This window comes from Saimiri boliviensis, chromosome 1, assembly GCF_048565385.1.
Source record: "Saimiri boliviensis isolate mSaiBol1 chromosome 1, mSaiBol1.pri, whole genome shotgun sequence".
In the NCBI taxonomy this organism is placed as follows: domain Eukaryota; kingdom Metazoa; phylum Chordata; class Mammalia; order Primates; family Cebidae; genus Saimiri; species Saimiri boliviensis.
In genome coordinates this window covers 199,162,300-199,184,086 of record NC_133449.1, presented here as the reverse complement: position 1 = coordinate 199,184,086, position 21,787 = coordinate 199,162,300, and the positions used below count along the sequence as shown (strand labels likewise).

Sequence of the window (21,787 nt, the reverse complement as noted above, 5' to 3'; positions counted from 1 at the left end):
TTGTACCCTATGCTAGTCTGTTATTCTCAAATTGTTTTGTATGTGTAAACATAACTTCTGCAAATTAAAAATTCTTTAAGGTCAGGGTATGTTATTTCCATAATTCTCTCAATATCTAATGTTAGCTATACAATGAGAATTGCATTAAGCATTCTTTACCTCATTTAAAATTCCTTTTTAATAACTTCCACATCCAAAGTGTTATGGTGTGAAGATAAGTACATGGCAAGAAATCACACTTTCAGCCTGAAGCCCCTAGGAATTAAATAGTTACTGATCATCAGTGTAATAAATTTAGCAAGTGTAAACAACTGTGTGCCTTCTCATTCATGCAAGCCTTTAGCATCTGGTTTAATGTCCTCCTTTCACCCCAAGGCTTGCCAGCAACTTTACTAATATCAGTGTGTACATGAATGATCCAGATGAACCTTAGCATGTTTTTTAACCTCTCATTTCCATCATCATAATTCCATATTAGTAAACTAATTCCATAGATAGATATGTAAACTTGTTATCATATAATTTTCCACTCTTGAAACATTAAGTCTTTCAGTTCTGTGATCATGATCTCAGACCAATTCAGTTTCTTCACACTGATTTTCCCCATAAACCTTTCCAGTCCTCTCTTTGCTACTATTCCTCCCTACTCTTACCACCTCCCTTTATGTACACCCTTGATCATATCTATCTATCTCTTCATCCTCTATCTCTTCATCTTTTTTTTAACTAGAAGTGAAGAAGAAGAATGGTAAGGAAGACACTGAAAAAAAAAGAGGAGGGGGTAAGAGAAAAAAGGAGGAAGAGAACCACAGTCATGGTAGAAATGTATAAATATGGTAACATCCATACTACCCTCTGAGAGCCAGGATCCAAACCTAAGTATCTCTGATGTGGAGCCAGTTCTTAACCCCTATGATTCAAACATTCACAGCTCTCCCTATGCTTCCTACCTGCCATCAACCCTCTCACTCAGAAAACGACATTGATTCCCATTTTAAAGAGAAAATATTTGTCGTAAGAGGGGAACTCCTGAAAGTTCCTATTATGCACAGGTTTTCACATCCACACCATTCACTTTGTCTCTTTTTGATAGGGCAGGAGAGAAGCCCTCTCTCAGAGGCCCATCTCCCCCAGTGCTCTGGTTCTAGCCTGCCTGCTCAGCATGACCTGCTCCTTTGATTATTCTTTTTCTCTCCTATTATGGAGAAAATTAACCTCTCCCCAGGTTCATTTTCATTACTGTCTTCTCCTTGTCAGTATAAAATGGTTTTCAAATCTTTCAATCCTTAATCAAAAATTTTTTTCAGAATATGTCCCTCCAGATGCTATCCTGTTTTCTTTCCCACTTTCATTTGGCCTCTTGTACAGGAAACTGGAGGAATCACAATTTGTGGTTCATGATGATATGTGGTCATCATTTCAAGCCTGCTGATTTTATTTGGTTGATTTTTTGCTTTGAATTATGTAATAATCTGCTTTGAAACCACCATCTCAAACAAGAGTCAGTTAGTTCAGATAAATATCTAGCTTCTACAGCCTAGCTCCCTGGCTTCCTCCCTTTAAAGTGTCATCCTCCTGAATCCTATGTCAATCACTCCATGACTTCCCTTTTAATATAGTTTTTTTGCATCTATGTATCCTTAAAAGTATGTTGTTTCTCTTTAGCTGTTTGACCTTATGAAAAGAATCTCATTTAATAGTATAATGCCAAGATTTATCTCTCTTTTTAAATGTCACTCTGGTTCTTTTTTTTTTTTTTTTTTTTTTGAGTGCTATGGTATACCACTGCATTTACTATCAGGTTAAGGAATTCTATTAATCTATTTCTAACCTATAAAGAGTTTTGAAATAATGAATGGATATTAAATATAATCAGATGTTTCCTCTTGTTTCTTTTAATATATTAAGAGGTTGGACATATTTATGGATTTTTTAATATTAAACCTTCCTTTTATTCTGGGATAACCAAAATTGGCTATAGTTCATTATTAGTTTTAGACACTGTTTGAATTTATGTTTTTGTATTTACATTAATAAGTGAAAACAGCCCTGTAATTTCCTTTTTCATAACGTCTTTTTACTTTTGGTATCTGGCTTATTCAGATTACATAGAAGTAGCTTGGAAGTAGCTGCCCTTTGGTATTGTCTAAAAGAGTTCCTCCCCAGTACAACTCCTAGAACTGATTCTGTGCCATGGAATGCTTTGTTCTGTTTCATTCATCAACTTGTCTCAAAATACTCTCTTTCAGATTTGTGGACATTTCTTGTCTTTGATACTCTCTGCTCTCATATTTACCACTGTATATTCAAAGAGAAGATAATCCTCAATTAATTAATTTATTGGTGTGTACTATTGGTGAACATCAGTCGACACAATCTTAAACCAAGCCCTCTGGGGCATAACTTCAGACAGACAAAAGAGTGCAGGTTTCATATACCATTAATTTACATATCCTGTGAAGTTAAAAGTATTTTGCAATATAGACCACTTTTTTGCGCTGAAAAGCTGAATTTTGCAAGTAATTATTGTAAATACAAATAAATATTTATTTTAAAAAGTATTTCTTTATATTTCAGTCACATGGGCTTCCAAGAAAGTTCTGCGTTAGAAATTAAAAAGTGTTTTCCCCTAACCATCTGCCACCAGCCCCCATGTGTTGTATAAGGATTAGTATTCGTTCTCAAACTTTTCAGTCTGATAGAAATAATATCTTACATCCTGATGACATGGATTTATTGTATGAACTAAATAGGGGTGATCTCAATTAAAGTACTACCAACTAGTTACTGTAATAAAATAGCCTTATCTGATCCCTTATGCTTCAGAAAGGAAACTTTCCTACCTAGGCAGAAGCTTGTTGGGTTACACACCAAGACCAGGTTCTTCAGTCTCTTTCCCACAGTAGTTCCCAAGGGAGCCCAGTCTTCTCCGTACTCTCTCCTGCTGCAGTTGGAAAACTTTCTATCTGTGCAAGAACCTTCTGGGAGACACACGCCCACCTAAGTCAATGAGATAGGCACACCAGTCTCCATTTCACAGTAGATCCTGAGAGAGTATAGTCTCAGCTTTTGCTCCTCCTGTTGAAGTTGAGGAATTATACCACTCATGCAGAGACCTGCTGGGTGATGCCCGTCTGTCTTACACAAGTAGTGTCATTCCACTACTTTAGTGTCTCTTACTGAATTTGGTGACCCATACTACTTTAGAGTATGGCTATTTAAAGATCTGCTGGGACGTACACCCCTGGCCAGTGGGAAAGTCTTCTGGGCTCAGGATCCTGGCCAGCATCCCCACACAGACCCAATATCCTACTTGGGTCTTCCCCAGGTCCGTCTTGGCCAGAAAGCTGCATCAACTTTGATGTCCTTGGAAGACTTGGAATAAGCTTGCACTTTGAATATCTTTCAGTGCTTGGACAACTGCAGAGAATCAGGGAACACAGCAAACAGTTTGCTTAGAGTCCCTAAAAGGCCTCTAAAGGACAGGCATAAACAAGTCCAAACTGTGAAGACTGAAATAGATACCTAATCCTTCAATGTGCAGACATGATCAAGTGTCTACAGCATTAAGGAAATTAAGGAAAATAGGACCTCACCAAACAAATTAAGGTACTTGAGACTTCCCCTATAGCGATGGAAAGGTATAATCACTCAGACAAAGAATTCAACATAGCTATTCTAAGGAAGTTCAATGAACTTCAAGTAAACAGAGAATAAATTTAGAAATTTATCAGAGAAATTTAACACAGAGGTTTTAAAAATGTAAATACTAAAGCTGAAAAACAAAGTGAAGAACACCTATGGTAGAAATATTTCTCAGCTATGACAATGTCCAAAAGCCTAATTGAGGATCAAGTAAAAATTGGCATTCTTCTCAGTATATGGTTTGTATTTAGTCCATCAACACCATAAGTTTTGCTACTGGGCTTGTTTCTGTCTTTGTTTTGTTAAAGGGAAGCTCAGAACCACTATTATGTCTCAATTTTTATCAAATATGTAGCATATTTGTTGTATGAAATTTTTATGTCAGCTGTATCCCTGGTATATCTTAATTTCCTATATTGATTTTACCTTCACTTATATTTATTCACCTATTTGTTTTTTATCCTACTGTAATTTATGTGTATGTATAAGTCACTTTTATTGTTTTAGGAGAATAGGGTAGTGTGAAAGAAAACAAAGATCTTCACATAGGATGAAATGCAAGCAAACAGCTAAACTACATCACTAGCTCCACTGACCTCTCTAACCTGGTATCTGAACTACCGTGACTACTATAAAAACAAAGATCTCGAAAAGCTTTCATTCATTTGTTCCACCACTTATTCAGAAACTTTTATGATATGTCTACTCTGTGCCAGGCACCCTGATAATTGTTAAGTTTGCAAAAATATGTAACTTCATGGTCCTGGACCATCCACACCAAAACCTCAAATTCAAATAAGAAAAGCAGATACATATACAGATAAGTGCAATAGAGTGTGTAAATATAATATTACAATAGTAACAAAATGAAAAGTCTCAGGTATGCAGGAAAGTACAGAGAACTATAGGTGCAAGCTAGCTAACAATAGCTGCAAGGTGTATTATTCAGTAAATAGTCTACTTCTAGAGTAGAAATGTAAGTAACTGGAATGTACATCATATCATACTATCTATGCTGAAGTAGTTTAAAGTAAATCAGATATTGTAGTATGTATCATCTCTTTTGCCTTACCTTGATTTCAGCTACAGATAGATATTTCTCCATCAAGAAATTTACTCACACAATGCATTCCTTGGATTTGACCAATTTTAGACTTGACCCTTTTTCCCACTTTCTATCAGGAAAGAAACAAACTCCTGTCCTTGCTCCCTGCTTCTGTTGTTTTTAAGCATGCTCTGAAGGTTCTCATTCTTTACTCTTAAATTGCACACCTTCATCGGTTATTACTGATGTTTTTGGTATGGGTACTCAACTCAGAAAAATATCCACCTGTAGTTCTGCATGCTACATTTTATTACTGATTTTCAGGAGAAAAAAAGTACTGCACACAATAATTATTTTCTATTAATTATTTACTTCTTAGGGTGATAAATGTTCTTGTTGCCTCCATTTATTAAGTAGAATTTTCACAAAATCCTTGTTCAGTGAGTACAGAATTCCTATTTTACAGATGAGGAAAGATAGGACCTTCCTGGAATACGTTCTACCTATCAGTCTTTCTGCTATAACTTACTGATTTGCAAATTATCTATTCTCATAATTCATTTCAGAGCATAAAATGGAAATTTTGGGACCATACATACAGAAGAAGGTGGGGACAGTTGGCTATTCAAGTTGGGTCTCAGAAGGCAATACTTTGGGAAACTCCACCAGGGTCCACAGTTTGGTCTTTCTTATCCATGTGTCGGCAACTTGGCAAAGCAACCCCTCTATATTAAAATTCATTACAAAGTAATGAATGGTACTGAAAATAGAAGAGTTAATTAGACTATAATATAAAGAATAATCTAGTAGAGCAGTGTGCAGTGGCACTTGCCTGTAGTTCCAGCTACTCAGGAGACTAAGTCAGGAGAATTGCTTGAGCCCAGGAGTTAGAGGATGTAGTGCACTGTCATGGCACCTGTAAATTGCCACTCCAACCTGGGCAACATAGTGAAACCCCATCTCTAAGAAAATAAAAAAGAATCATTTAGCATAAACTAGAATGTTAGAATGTATTATAAGACATTTCAAGTCAGTGAAAATACAATGGGTTATTTAACACATTTAAGATATATTAACATGTATATTTAACAACATATTAATGATTTTGGAAAAATAGTATATTACTATTTCAAAACAAAATATATTTTAGAAAGATTGAATGTATAGACATTTAAAAATGTTAAGAATCATAAAAGCACTAGAATAAAATATAGGTTAATATTTCTTAAGTGCAATAGTAAAGACAGAAATCATAAAGTTTAAAACATAAAAAATACAATTAAAAAAGGGACAAGCTGAGTAAAACATTTGTAGAAAATTGACAATAAAAGAGTTGCTATCCTTATGTATGAAAAAAGTTTATGAAATTAAGAAACAACCCCCAGGCAAGATGAATCTGCGAGATACTTTTCACATACCCACATCCCCCAACACACACACACACACACACACACACACACACACACACAAACTTTCTTCTCCAAACATATATAAATAATTGATCAAATAATTTTAAATATAATTTAAAAAGACATAGATTTAATTTTTAAAAGAAAATAAAATGGTAACATGTCATTTTAGTTCAAAGATAGAACCAAATACCAAAGGAGCAGGTTGGGCTAAAGCCTTCTGGACTCTGGATCTGGACACAGGAGAGGAGACACTCCCATGAGAAAATGAAAACTCAAAGTGACCCACAGAGACCAGGGGGCCAGCATTAAGTTCATTTTTTGGCAACTGGACAGAGATTAGGTTTCCTTTGTATACAAAGACAGACTTTTTAAAAAGCTGTTGTCTTTATGCAAGGACATTGCTTTCATAAAGTTTTTTTTTTTTCATAAAGTTTTTTAATGAGGAAAGTAAGAGAAAGCAGAAATTATCATCTTCCAGCTAGAAACTGAACAAACCTAGTCATAATCTAAAATGGCACAGGAGCTTTAAACCTTGGACGTGGTCTGGTTTAGGAGTGAAAGCTTCATGGAGCTGGAAGGAGTCAGCTCCCAAATAACCACAATATTACATTTTGAGAGGTAAATATTTAAGTATGAGTGAAAAATCAAAGAAAAATGTTTTGGGGGCGACACCTCATACTTACCTGGCAGGGGAGATACCATGATCACGAAGGTGGTTTTCCCAGGGCGAGGCTTATCGATTGCACTCCGGATGTGCTAACACCTGAGATTTCCCCAAATGCGGGAAACTCGACTGCATAATTTGTGGTAGTGGGGGACTGTGTTTGCACTCTCCCCTGGTCTATTAAAAAAAAAAAAGAAAAACGTTCTAATCAAGATAAGTCTGCATATTACACTTTTGTTACACATGAAGAAAATCCATAAATACAGCCAAGAAAATAACTAGGTTAATTTATCTTGATAAAAAGAAAATAAAGCAATCCAAAAATGATTTTAAAATAAGTGTTCTGTGGTATTTAGGGATAAAATAAAACTAAAGGGAAAAAGAAAAGAATAGAGAAATAAACTAATATAAAATATAAATGAATACAAATATAGTTATTAGTTGTAAATAGAATATAGTGAAATATACTCTAAATAGAAGTCAAAGAGAAATTAACCAGAATTGAGCACAATAATAATGAATTTACCAAGAAAATATCACAGTGAGAAAAGAAATTAAAAGTTATGAAAAAGCTCTTAAAATACTCTAATGAAAAACATTTTAAACCTACTTTTAATAAGCATTCCAATAGAAGAGAATAGAGGGAATAACAGGTTTTTTTCCCTACATTCTAAAATATAATGCTAAGACTATTTTATAAGGATTTGAATATTCACAGTGAAAACACATACTAAAAAACATAAAGACTACCAGATTACAAAGAGCGCTTTCTCACAAAGGGATGACTTAGACTCAAAGCAGCCATGTCACTAGCAACAAAATCTAGAAGAAAATTAGTCATAGATTCAAAGTGGTAAGCTAAGCTAACTGTCAACCTAAAGTTCTTTATCTGAATAAGTTATTATTTTCAGTCAATGAAAAATAAATATACTTTTAGACTTCCAATCTAAGAAGCTTTATCACCCACAAAACTTTGCTAAAATGATTAATAAGGAGCCTCACTAGAATGTTCATTATAAGACTGTGTGTAGAAGTAAATATTATTATGAACTGAAGTATCTATGGACAGAAAAATAGATTTTACAAATATGGCAATGAATGTTGTGTAGCAGTGAAAATGAATGAACTAAAACTTCATTTAACCGTAGTTTTCTTATTGAGATCTTAGAACAATTGCTCTGAAGTTTAAGGTGGATTCTTTTAGAACTACAAGTGAATATTTCTCTGGGTTGAGTGCCCATATCAGAAACATCAATAACAATGTAAGTATCGTGCATTAACTGATAGCAAGACTGTAGCTCCAAAAACATCAATAACAATAATAAAAACAAATTAGTACGATTCTAAGAGATTGAGAATATGGCACATTGAAAATTATTTTCAGCCATGGTTAAATTAATGTTTTTAAAAATTGTTGTTCTATTTTCCATATGTGGATATATGATTACTAAGATGTGTCATTTGGGTTGCTACCTGGGAAATAGTATAATTCTTAAGCTTCTAAGTTATTTGATTATAAATTATAAGTAACATTTTTTATTTCATTCTTGCATTTAATCATGTAAAAATGATACATGAAATGAAAGTTTATTACATATCCAGAACTATGAAAAAAGCATATGAACATTCTGAAGGCCCAGAAAGCTGCCTTTAATAGTTAGCTTTGAGGGTTTTTTTAACACAGGTAAAAAGAAAAGAAGTCAGTCATATACGTCTCACTATCAATAAGGAAGAAAAATACCAGTGCCTCAAGAGCAAATTTTTTCTGGTACTGAATTCTAAAGATAATTTTCTGCATGGTGCTGGATATAGGTAAAATTAAAGATAAGAATAACATTAACAATGAAATGTGTATAGAAAATGTGATAGAGAGTTTTCAATATTGTTTCCTGTACTCATCTTCAAAAAGTGAAAGAGAAAGGAAGGAAGGAAGGGAGACAGGAAGGGGAAGAGAGAGAGAAGAAGAGAAGGAATTAAAGGAAAGGAAATAAGGAAAAAAGAAAAGAAATATAATTGTGCATTTTAAAATAACTAAAAGAGGAAAAAGTCATACTCTTAAGAATCAGTGAAATTGATCAGCGAAAGCAATTTTGCAAAACACTAGGCTTCCACTGCCCAATTATTTCCTGGTAGTCAGATTTAATTGAGGTATATAATTTAAAAATCATAGAGAAATAGAGTAATCTTAATTCATGGATCATAAGTATCACCTTTAATATTAGCAGAAGAGTAGACAGTACAAAGATATGATTTTTATTCACTGTCAGCTGTGTGATATTTTTGTTGCTAATTAAAGTAAATTTGTATGCTGCAGAAAGTATAAGACCATGTAATAAAATTTAAAAAATTAGAAAAACTGAGGAGACTATGGAGACTTTCTGCTGATGCAGATATCAAGCTTCTTTCAGTCCTGCTTATACACTTGGGAAAATATTTCAATGGAATATAATAGTAAGACAAAAAATAAATTTCCTTCTTACTCTTTTGATAGAGGCAGTAATGAAACTCAGGGGGCTATGTATAAATGCACAGAGTGTGTCACATCTTCATCTTTGTCTTGATTGCCAGAATAGTCGGTAATTAAAACTAAAATGAAGTCAGAACTGCCAAAAGAGTACCTTCAATTTTCCCTCTTGAGTTTTGTCCTCAGTTGAGTCTTCTGCTTTTAATACAATATTCTGTCAGGGTTGCTTGTTTTGCATACCTGAGTGTGACTGCAATAATCAGGTATAGCACACCAATCCCGTTGCTGACACAGCATAATGTAAGAAGGTGATCTTCAACCTTTAGAATGAAAGCTAAGAACACCTTATCATATATGCTTAAATACGATGAACTATGCAGATTCTGAAATGAGTTCTAGTAATCCATTTCCAGTTTACTCTCATGAAAAAAAGTGCTTGGAACACTTTACAATGTGGTTAAGGAAATACTCTCCATTCTACAGCTCCTATTTCAAATTAAATGACATCTCATTCTTTATCATTCCCAGCTGAGAGTCTTTTTCTAGCTGTGTGAGCCTTTTTTCGCTCAATATTAAGTTCTTACTGAGTCAAGTTTGAGAACTGCTGACATAGACTGTGTAGAAAGGATGGAAATTAAGTTCTTACTGAGTCAAGTTTGAGAACTGCTGTCACAGATTGTGTAGGAAATCCTTCCTAGTGTATTCCTAGTTTAGGAAGGATTTCCTACACAACCTATGACAGCAGTTCTCAAACTTGAACAGACATCGGAATCAAAGATTGATTAAAACACACACTGCTGGGCTTCACTCCTTCAGTTTTGTATTCTGTAGATCTGAGGTGGAGCCTAAGAAATCACATTGTTGACAAGTCATTAGATGATACTGATACTACTGGTCCGGGAACTACACTAAGTCCGCAGAATGTGGACTGCCTGCTCTGTCAACACAAATGGTTGCGTTTTGCTACAGCTCTTGGCTCCCATTAATCTCAGAACTTGTTCTCAATATAGCTATGTATTTCCTATAAGATCAATGTTTCCTGTCCTTGGGGGACAGATAATTTAAAATTTTAAATGCCTAATTGCCAAGACAGAAACTTGCTGCTAGAAATGCAAAATAAGAGCTCCTCCTCCGCTATTCAATACCATGGAACTTAAAATATTCAGTAATATCACCAAAAAGCTGACCAAAAGCTATCTCCCTTGAAAGCTCGGGGTTAAGATCAATCTCTTCATACCCAGTACAAAGTGGTTCGCATTGAATTTAAGAATAGAGGAAGAAAAGTCTTCATTTGTCCACTGATTTATTCATTGAAGAAATGATTTATTTATGTGAAAGCACTGAACTTTAACAATAATGAAGAGATGAACAAGACATAAATGTCGCCTGCCTGGGTGGAGCAGACAGTGTAGGTGTAATAAACGTATGGTCAGAAGAAATAAAAAGAGCTATAGGAACATACAGCAAATAATCCTGACCTACTTAGAAAAGCCCTTCCTCCGGAATTATATTTCAGTTGAGACCTCAGGGAAGAGTAGAAGAAAGCTGCTCAAAAGTGGTCAGAGGAAACAGCACGCAGGTGGGCCCGGAGTGAGAAGTGCTCAGTTGTGCTTTCTAGAAATGAAAGGTGCCATAGTAGTGGAGGATGGCAAGAAGAAATAAATAGATAAATAAGTGGAAATAAAGGAAGTTCAGAGTTTAGAGCAGCTAAAGAGAGAATGAGGGAAAACGGCATAAATTCAAGTTGAAGATATCATCAAGAAAGAAGTGGGGGGCCTTGTCATCCCTGTCATTTTATCCTTGGGAACATCCTTGTGCATCTGAGCTTTATCAGGAAGATGAGGAGACACAGGAACATGAGTACACAAAATAGATCTTTGTTCTTATAAAAACTTTTCTGGCCGCTGCGTGGAAAACATGAAAGCACCACAGAGTCCAGGGAAGAGAGGTGTCACGTGAGTGGCCCTGCCTCCAGCTCCAGCAGCTATGAATGCATCATTATCCAGGACAAAGTTGTTTTTGAGCCCATGTCTGCTGTTGAGGCAGGAGTTCCTCATCTTTACTCTAATTAGACTTAAGTCAAGTCCACTCTTTTGGCCCTGAGTTTCTCATCATTTAAGTGGACATAATGATATCTGCCATTTTGCTCTGCCAATCTCCCGGCTGGCAGAGGAGCTCTCATAAGAAATAGCTTCAATTTCCCTGAGAAGTCGATTCTTTTTGCAGGCATCTGAGAAGCGCACGAGGTGCCTGGCGTGGGAGTTACAGGCGAGGATGGCGATGCGCCTCCTATGCGGCGGCGGTTCTCCCGGACTTTAATGACTCTCACCAGGAAAGCCATCATCTCCTTCATCCGCTCAAATTCCTGCTCAGTGACATCCCTGGACTGGTCCAAGGCAAATGCCAACTCGGCTGGGTGCACTGGGCATTCGGGTTTTCCACGTCTGCCAGGACTGCGGTCTCGCACGTACTGAGTAAGCTCACATGCAGAAAATGAAGCCAAGCCTTTGGCTCCTTTCATACCCTTACGTCCAGGAGGTCCTGGTTCCCCAAGGGATCCCATCTCTCCTGGAAACCTAGCAGATATCGTTGTTCCTCCTGCTCCCTTCAGCCCAGTCTCTCCTAGACCACCAGGGTCCTCCGTCTTGCCCTTAGGTCCACTTTCTCCACGGAATCCTCCTTGTCCCTTTGCTCTCTTATGTCCAACACTACCATAACCTGGACTGCCATCATCGCCCTGTATGCCGCGGGGACCAGGAAAGCCAACAACTCCTTCCCCTCCAACATCTCCAGGTTCTCCTTTATTTCCTTGGCTTCCCAAACGGCCCTGATTCCCTACCTCTCCTCTGGGTCCTGGAGGCCCCTGGGGACATTTACTTCCCACACCTCCTTTTTCTCCTTTCACACAGCCTCTCCTCTTGAGCCCTGAGGGCCCTTAAGTCCCAGGGAGGCTTCAAGTCCATCTGGTCCTGGGATCCCCGTTCTTCCCTGTGGGCCTGTAGGTCCCCTTTTGCCATTAGCTGCTGTCTTCCTTCTGGAGTCTACTCTCTGGCGGGGGACCTGGCCAGCCTCTTCTTCCTTGTCTTCCACATTCTCCTTTCAAGGCTGCGGGTCCTTCTATGCTATTATCAACTCCAGGAGCTCCAGGGTCCCCTCTCAGGCCCTTTGTGCCATGGTCACCGGGAGTCCCTTTCTTCCCTGGGCTTCCCTGGGATCCCTCATCACCCTTTTCTCCTTTTCTTCCAGGGAGACCATTATCACCCTGTTCTTCGTTTAATCCAATTCCACTTTCTCCAACTTCTTCCTCCTGTTCATTTAGTCCCTGTTTCCCTTAGGACTGTTGGTGCTATAGCATCCCTTAGTACCTTGCTCTCCCACTGGTACAGGGGCTCCTCTTTCTCCAGCAATTCCCTTCTCTCCCAGGTAGCCTTTAAAACCTGGAGGTCCCTTTTTCCCTGGTGGTCCATGATCTCCCATTGTGCCATCTTCACCGATGCACTTGCAGAACAAACAGCAGCATGCCCTTTCTGCAACATTGACCAGCTGCTTTGACAGCCGGCTCCCAAGATCTCTCATGCCAACAGAGAGCTGTGTCCTGTACTCAAGGCCTTTCCCAAATTCAATATAGGGAAGATCAGCCAAGTCACTTGAATCAGCAGATCCTTCCAGAGCAACAGTTATGATGGCATTCAGGCTTTCTTTTCTAAGTTCATCAGATTTTTGCTCAAGTTTCTCCACATCATCATCTAATCCATCTGAAAATAAAAGGACCACCTTTCCTCGAGCAGCCAATTTGTTCTGAAATGTATCCCATAGAGAATGCAAGAGGTTTGCATTAAGAAGAGATGATCCTTTAACTGTTATATCCTTCAAGCTGTTTAGTATGTTTTTGCTGTAGATTTCAAACTTGGGAGAATATTTTTCTATGGCATTTGTCACTTGAAAAGCCACTCTGACCTGAGTATCTCTGCCCACCTCACAGCTTACTCCATTGAGGGAGCCGATGGCACATAAGATGTCTTGAAGTAGGTTTCCATCCAAGGCTGACCTTCGAGCAAAGGCTGCCCTTTCTCCTGAGCTGAGACATCAAATCCCACCACAACATCTACGAAATAGTTGATCTCGCCCAGGTCCCAACATCTGTACCACAGATGTTGCGAACGATCCTTTTTTTTCTATTTATCTTCTTCAGTTTGTCAAAGTTGTACACTGTCAGGTTTTTCTCTGCCCCAGGGATCTTAATGAGCTGCTGGTCATCCAGATCCCCGATACTCACAGAGTAGATGTCAATTCCTCTGTATCTCAGGGCTTCCGTGACCGGGGCCACCACTGGCCATCTGTAAAAACCAGCAGCACCTGTGTGGTACCTGTATTTATCCTGCTGCCCATGTCTGGCCAGAAGTAATATCCCGCCTGCCTGAGTGCATTACCGGTGTGTATGTTTCCGCAGATCTGCTATGTTTTCAATCTGAAATGATATCTCCTTTTCACCTATAAAAGTTCCCAGTTGAAACTCCTGATGATAGGTATGGCTAAACTGGGCTGCTCCTATACACACTCTGCTGAGGCTGACATCAAAGTCTTGAACAATTGACACCAGAAATTCCATCATCTTGAAGTCACTTGAGTGAATGCTATTTGAACCATCCATAAGGAAAACAAGATCTACTTTGTCAATTCCACAATCTACTTTTGAAAAGTTGCAGACACTGGCTGTCACATCTGAAAATATTCCCTTCAGACCTCTAAAAGTCTTCACAGAGAAGTACTCATCACTTCATCCTGCATGGCTAACAGCTCCACGGGATTGGCACCAGCAATCCCCACAGCCAGGACAAGAATGCCTTTGTCCAGCAAGGCTTTTGCCATGGTATTGAGTTTATCAGCATCATGAGATTCCCCATCGGTGATCGCAGTGAGGTCTTGGGGGACCCCCTCATTCAGGCGGCTGCCCTGGGCTTCAGTGAACATGTGATCTGAAAAGCCCAGTGCCTCAGCAGTATAAGTATTGCCACCCATGGGCCAGTCATTCCGGAGCACTAGAATTACCTTCAGTTTTGTGCCTAAGTCACCCAGATAAAACAGCACCTCTGAGTCATCAGCATACTTCAGAACCCCAAACGTGACCTGATTCTTGCCCACACCAGCTTTTTTCACTAAGCCAATCATAAAATCCTTCATGACGTTATACTCATCATGTTCAATGCTGCCAGAACTATCAATGACAAACACAACGTCTAAAACTTCAATCCACTTGCATTCTTCATGGGGGCTGCATATTCCAAAAACAAGATCATCTTCAATGGGCTGCAGAATGTCAAAATTCTCAACATAAAAAAACCATCTCGGGCCTGCCACCGATCTCTTCCAGCTGAGTGACATTGGAGTCAAACACTCCCTCAGAGTAGATGATTATGCCTTCTTGCTGAAGTGCTACCGCTGGTTCCTTTACTATGTCCTGAGCTTCACCATCCGTGACGAGGATGAGAAACTTTCTGACGTTGGGCTGGGCGCCCTTGGTGGGGCTGAAGTACTGAGACAGAAAGCTCAGGGCACTACCAGTCAAGGTGGTTTCTCTAATGTGAACCATTTGATCTATTGTATTTGAAATGTCACTTTGGGACATGAATCTGTTGAACTGAAACTCCTCCTCATTGATGTCGCTGAACTGGACTACACCAATTTGGGCCTGATCTGCTCCAATCTGAGACTTGCTCACCAGGTTTTTCATAATGGTTTTCATTTTGCTGAAGGTTTCGCGTCCTATACTTCCAGAACTGTCCACCAAACCTGATGTCAGCTTTCATCTCTGCAACCTTCCTCAGCACAGATTTCTTGAACAACTTGGTTTCTTATGTCTTTCAATGCGTCAAAGTCATGCACGTAATACACTTTCTTTTCTTCTTCTGCAATTTCTTGCAGCTGTGTTTGGTTGGCCTCCTTGACCCCAATAGCATAGACTCGAATGTGCTGTTCTCTCAGTCTGTTTGCAGGCTCCAAAATGCTATCCTTGGACATGCCATTTGTCATGACAAGGTGACATGGCACTTTGTTTCCTTACTGCTTCTTTGCTTTCTGCAACAAACTCAGTGTGAAATTCAGCTGCACCTGTATTTGTATTCCCACCCATCTGCCTGATATTCTCAATGGCCTTTTCCAAATCCTGCTTGTTGGATTCTCTGAGATAGGTTATCTGAAAGAACTAAATATCTCATCAAAGCCTATTCAATTAGTTCATATGTTTAATGTGATTTGGCTATTTTATTACCAATAAAGAATCATTTGGAAAATTTTATCTTGGGGGCAGGTAAATTCTGCTCATGATAGCAATCTTATTATAGTTTATAATAACAAATTCTAATTAAAACAACATTTCATAACCCAGATTGAAGAAATATTTCCAAAACCATGCAGCCCATACCACAGATTTTCAACTCGTCAACAAAAATGTTTCTTTTTCTTCTGCTCCATCTCCCTCCTACCTCGCTTTGCCCCAGTTCTAAATTAGTAATTCAAAAATATGATTATCTAAAATATTCTCCACAAAGAATGATTTAAAAACAAAACAGCAGTAATTTCACTATAGCCTCTTTTTCTTTCCTTCACAGTTTCGAACAGTATACAAAAATAAACTCCTAAATATTTAAAGACCAAAAAGCCAAATTCACTGGGGTAGAGTTTCAGCATAACTTGCACACTGAAGTGGTCCTTGTTTCACTTTAATTAAATACTTGTTAAATTAAGCAAAGTATTCGTCATACTAGGAGTACTGGCTAATGGAAGCTCCCCCACCCCAACAACAAAAAAGAATAAAGAAATTTTTGTCATACATAACATTGAAGATTTTGTTTGTTTGTTTGTTTTGTGTGTGTGAGTTTGTGTGTGTGTGTGTGTGTGTGTAGTTGCACTTCAGGTTCTGGGGTACATGTGCAGATCATGCACGACTGTTGCATATGTACATACATGGCAATGTGGTTTGCTGCCTCCAGCCCCCTGTCACCTGTATCTTGCATTTCTCCCCATGTTATCCCTCTGCAACCTCCCCATCCCCTATTGTCCCTCCCCTAGTCCCCCCAACAGACCCCAGTGTGTGAGACTCCCCTCCCTGTGTCCATGTGTTCTGACTGTTGAACACCTGCCTATGAGTGAGAACATGCCATGTTTGATTTTCTGTTATTATGTCAGTTGGCTAAGAATGATGGTTTCCAGATTCAAACATGTCCCTACAAAGGACATGAACTCATTGTTTTTCATGGCTGCATAGTATTCCATGGTGTATATGTGCCACATTTCCCTTGTGCAGCCTATCATTGATGGGCATTTGGGTTGGTACCAGGTCTTTGCTATTGTAAACAGCACCACAGTGAGCACACCTGTGTATGTGTCCTATTATTGAATGATTTATAATCCTTTAGATATATACCCAGTAATGGGATTGCTGAATCAAATGGAATTTCTATTTCTAGGTCCTTGAGGAATCACCACACTGTCTTCCTCAATGGTTGAACTAATTTACACTCCTGCCAACAGTGTAAAAATGTTCCTATTTCTCCACATCCTCTCCAGCATCTGTTGTCTCCAGATTTTTTAATGATCACCATTCTAACTGGCATAAAATGGTACCTCAAAGTGGTTTTGATTTGCATTTCTCTAATGACCAGTGATGATGAGCATTTTGTCATATGTTTGTTGCCCTCATATATGTCTTCTTTTGAAAAGTGCCACACTGTTTTCCACAATGGTTCAACTAATTTACATTCCCACCAACAGCGTAAAAGTGTTCCCATTTCTCCACAGCCTCGCCAGCAACTCTTGTTTCTTGACTTTTTAATAATCACCATTCTGACTGGCATGAGATGGTATCTCACTGGTTTTGATTTGCATTTCTTTAATGATTAGTTATATTGAACTTTTTTTCATATTTTTGTTAGCTGCACAAATGTCTTTTTTTGAGAAGTATTTGTTCATATCCTTTGCCCAATTTTTGATGGGGTTGTTTTTTACTTGTAAGTTTGTTTAATTTCCTGGTAGATTCTGGATATAATAAATATACATGTGCATGTGTCTTTATTGTAGAATGATTTATATTTTTGAGGATATGTACCCATGGGATTGCTGGGTCAGATGGGTGGATTGCAAAAATTTTCTCCCATTCTGTAGGCAAACTGTTCACTCTGATGATGGTTTCTTTTGCTGTGCAAAAGTTTTTGAGTTTGATTAGATCCCATTTGTCAATTTTTGCTTCTGTTGCAATTTCTTTGGACGTTTTCATCATGAAATCTTTGCCCATGCCCATGTCCTAAATGGAATTGCCTAGTTCTTTTCTAAGATTTTTATGGTTTGGGGTTTACATTTAAGTTTTTAATCCGTCTTGAGTTAACTTTTATATAAGGTGTAAGGAAAAGGTCCAGTTTCAGTTGTCTGCATATGATAGCCAGTTTTCTCAGCACCATTTATTAAATAGGGTCCCCATTGCTTGTTTTTGTCATGTTTTTCAAAGATCAGATAGTTGTAGATGTGTGGTGTTATTTCTGAAGTTGCTGTTCTATGCCACTGATCTATATGTCTGTTTTGGTACCAGTACTATGCTGTTTGGGGTACTGTAGCCTTGTAGTAGTGTTTGAAGTCGAGTAGTATGATGCCTCCAGCTTTGTTCCTTTTGCTTAGGATTGTCTTGGCTATTCGGGTCTTTTTTTAACCTAATGGAATTTAAAGTAGTTTTTTCTAATTCTCTGAAGAATGTCAATGGTAGTTTGATGGGACTATTATTGAATCTCTAAATTACTTCGGATAGTATGGCCACTTTCACACTATTGATTCTTCCTAACCATGAGGATGAGATGCTTTTCCATTTGTTTGTGTCCTCTGTTATTTCCTTGAGCAGTGGTTTGTAGTTGTCCTTGAAGAGGTCCTTTCTCGTCCCTTGTTAGCTGTATTCTTAGGTATTTTATTTACTTTGTAGCAATTGCAAATTAGAGTTCATTCATGATTTGGCTCTCTCCTTGTGTATTGTTGACATATAGGAATGCTTATGGTTTTTGCAAATTGATTTTGTAACCTGAGACTCTCCTGAAGTTGCTTATCAGCTTAAGGAATTTTGGAGCTGAGACAATGGGGTTTTCTAAATATAGAATTGTGTCCATCTGCAAATAGAGATAATTTGACTTTTTCTCTTACTATTTGAATACCGTTTTTCTTTCTCTTGCTTGATTGCCCTGGCCAGAACCTCTAATACTATGTAGAATAGGAGTGGCGAGAGAGGGCATTCTTGTCTTGTGCCAGTTTTCAAAGGGAATGCTTCCAGTTTTTGCCCGTTCCACTATCTTTCGAATTTCTTTGCTCTTGCTTTTCTAGTTCTTTTAATTATGATGTTAGGGTGTTGATTTAGGACCTTTCCAGCTTTCTGATGTGGGCATTTAGTGCTATAAATTTCTTCTTAACACTGCCTTAGCTGTGTCCCAGAGATTCTGGTACATTGTCTCTTTATTCTTGTTGGTTTCAAATAACTTACATATTTCTGCCATAATTTCATTATTTACCCAGGAGTCATTCAAGAGCAGGTTGTTCAATTTTCATGTAATTGTGTGGTTTTGAGTGAGTTTCTTAATCTTGAGTTCTAATTTGATTGCACTGAGTCTGAGAGGTCGTTTGTTATTATTTCAGTTATTTTGCATTTGCTGAAGAGTATTTTACTCCTAATTATGTGGTCAATTTTCAAATAAGTGCCACTTGGCACTGAGAATAATGTATATTCTATTGATTTGGGGTGGAGAGGTCTGTCGATGTCTACTGGGTCCACTGGATTCAGAGCTGAGTTCACGTCCCGAAAATCCTTGTAAATTTTCTATCTTGCTGATCTGTCTAATATTGACAGTGGGAGTGTTAAAATCTCTCATTGTTATTGTGTAGGGGAGTCTAAATCTCTTTGTAGGTTTCTATAAACTTGCTTTATGAATTTGGGTGCTCCTGTATTGGGTGCATATATGTCTAGGATAGTTAGCTCTTCTTGTTGCATGGATCCCTTTACCATTATGTAATGCCTTTTTTTGCCTTTATTGATCTTTGTTGGTTTAAAGTCTGTTTTGTCAGAGACTAGAATTGCAACACTTGCTTTTATTTGGCTTTCTATTTGCTTAGTAAATTGCTCCCCATTTTTTTATTTTGAGCCTATATGTGTCTGCATATGTGATGGGTCTCCTAAATACAGCATGGGTCTTAACTCTTCATCCAATTTGCCAGTTTGTGTCTGTTAATTGAGACATTAGCCCATTTACTTTTAAGTTTAATATTGTTATATGTGAATTTTATCCTGTCTTCACAATGTTACCTGGTTATTTTGCACACTGATTGATTCAATTTTTTTTTTTTTTTTTTAAGACAGAGGAGTCTCACTCTGTCACCCAGGCTGGAGTGCAGTGGCACAATCTCAGCTCACTGTAGCCTCCGCCTCCCACATTCAAGTGATTCTCCTGCCTCAGCCTCCTGAGTAGCTGGGAATAGAGAGGCATGTGCCACCATGCTCGGCTAATATTTTGTATTTTTAGTAGAGATGGAGTTTCACCACATTGGCCAAGATGGTCTACATCTCCTGACCTTGTGATCCCCGACTTTGTACTCCCAAAGTGCTGGGATTACAGGTGTGAACAACTACACCCAGTCAGATGCAATTTATTTGTATGTCATTGGTCTTTTTATTTTGGTGTGTTTTTGCAGTGGCTGGTAACAGTTTTTCCTTTCCATATTTAGTGCTTCCTTCAGAAGCTCTTACTAGGCAGACCTGGTCATGATGAAATCCTTCAGCATTTTCTTGTCTGAAAGAGTTTTATTTCTCCTTGCTTATGAAGCTTAGTTTGACTAGATATGAAATTCTGGATTTAAAATTATTTTCTTTAAGAATGTTGAATATTGGCCCCCATGATCTTCTGGTTTGTAGGGTTTCTGCTGAGAGATCTGCTGTTAGTCTGATGGTTTTCCCCTTGTATGTGGCCTGGCCTTTCTCTCAGGCTATCCTTAACATTTTTTCCTTCATTTTGGCCTTGGAGAATCTGATGATTATGTGTTTTGTGGTTGATCTTCAAGTGGAGTATGTTAGTGATGTTTTCTGTATTTCCTGAATTTGAATGTTGGCCTGTCTTGCTAGGTTGGGGAAGTTTTCCTGGATAATATCCTGAAGAGTGTTTTCCAACTTGGTTCTATTCTCCCTGTCTCTTTCAGGTACCCCTATCAATCATAGGTTTGAACTTTTTACATAGTCCCATATTTCTCAGAGGTTTTATTCATTCCTTTTCATTTTTTTCTCTAATCTTATCTGCATGCCTATTTCAGCAAGATGCGTCTCAAACTCTGATATCCTTTCTTCTGCTTGATCAATTCAGCTATTGATACTTGTGTATGCTTCACAAAGTTCTCATGCTGTGTTTTTCAGCTTCATCAGGTCATTTATGTTCCTTTCTAAACTGGTTATTCTGGTTAGCGGCTCCTGTAACGTTTTATCAAGGTTCTTAGCTTCTTTACATTGGGCTAGAACATGCTCCTTTAGCTCAGCAGAATTTGTTATTACCCACCTTCTGAAATTCACTTTTCATCCTCCATATAGTTCTGCACCTTTGCTAGAAAGGTGTTGCAATCATTTTGAGGAGAAGAGGCACTTTGGTCTTTGGGGTTATCAGGAATTCTTTTGTTGATTCTCATCTTCATGAATTTTTCTAGTTTTGATCTTTGAGGCTGCTGACACTTGGATGAGGATTTTTGTGGAGATTCTTTCTGTTGATGCTGTTGCTGTTGTTGCTTTTTTGTTTTTCTTTCAGTGGTCAGGACTGTCTTCTGTAGGGCTGCTGAAGTTTTCTGGGAGTTCACGTTAGGCCCTATTCTTCTGGTTCACTCTCTCACCTGGAGATGTCACCCAAGGAGGCTGGAGAAAAGCAAATATGGGTACCTGCTCCTTCCTGGGGGATCTTTGACCTCGATGGGTACTAACTTGATGCCAATAGGAACACTCCTATATAGGGTGTCTGACAACCCCTGTTGGCAGATCTCACCCAGTTGAGTAGCATGGGGACAGGACTCAATTAACAAAGCACTTTGGCTGTCTCTTTTTGGAGGGGGTGTTCTTTGCTGGGGGAAACACACTCATCAGGGCTGCCCAGATTCCTCAGAACTAGCAGAAGGTAAGACTGAGTCTGCTGGTCCATGGAGACTGCCGCCATCCCTCTCACTAGGGGCTCAGGGCCAGGAAGATCACACTTCTGTCCCTGAGGCCCTGGCTGGAGTTGTTGGAGCTCCTGCAAGGAGGCCGCACCCAGTGAAGAAGGATGGGTCAGAGTCAGGCCTGAAAAGGCACTCTGGCCACAGTCTTCCACAGGCAGCGTGTTGGGCTGTGGAGAATACCTCTTGGGACCAATCCATCCATCTGTCCTGGCTCCAACAGGGGAAAAACATGGCCTGGAACTATAGATATGGCTGCAGCCCTCCCCCTGCCCTGGGAGCTTAGTGTATTGGGCAGCTAGCAGTCCCAATGTTGGCTACTACCCCTCCCCTAAGGAGCTCAAGCTACTCAG

The 21,787-nt window shown here is 38.6% G+C and overlaps 1 non-coding gene and 1 pseudogene across 1 annotated transcript; one reads left to right on the top strand and one right to left on the bottom strand.

Annotated features, from left to right (window-relative positions):
* The first annotated feature begins 6,777 nt into the window (after positions 1-6,777).
* On the top strand, positions 6,778-6,941 carry LOC120365938 (U1 spliceosomal RNA). Its single transcript, XR_005580757.1, has one exon. It is a non-coding gene; the product is annotated as a U1 spliceosomal RNA (small nuclear RNA).
* A 4,400-nt stretch (positions 6,942-11,341) lies between these two features.
* Positions 11,342-21,436, bottom strand: LOC101054214 (collagen alpha-6(VI) chain-like; annotated as a pseudogene).
* Between the last annotated feature and the right edge of the window lie 351 nt (positions 21,437-21,787).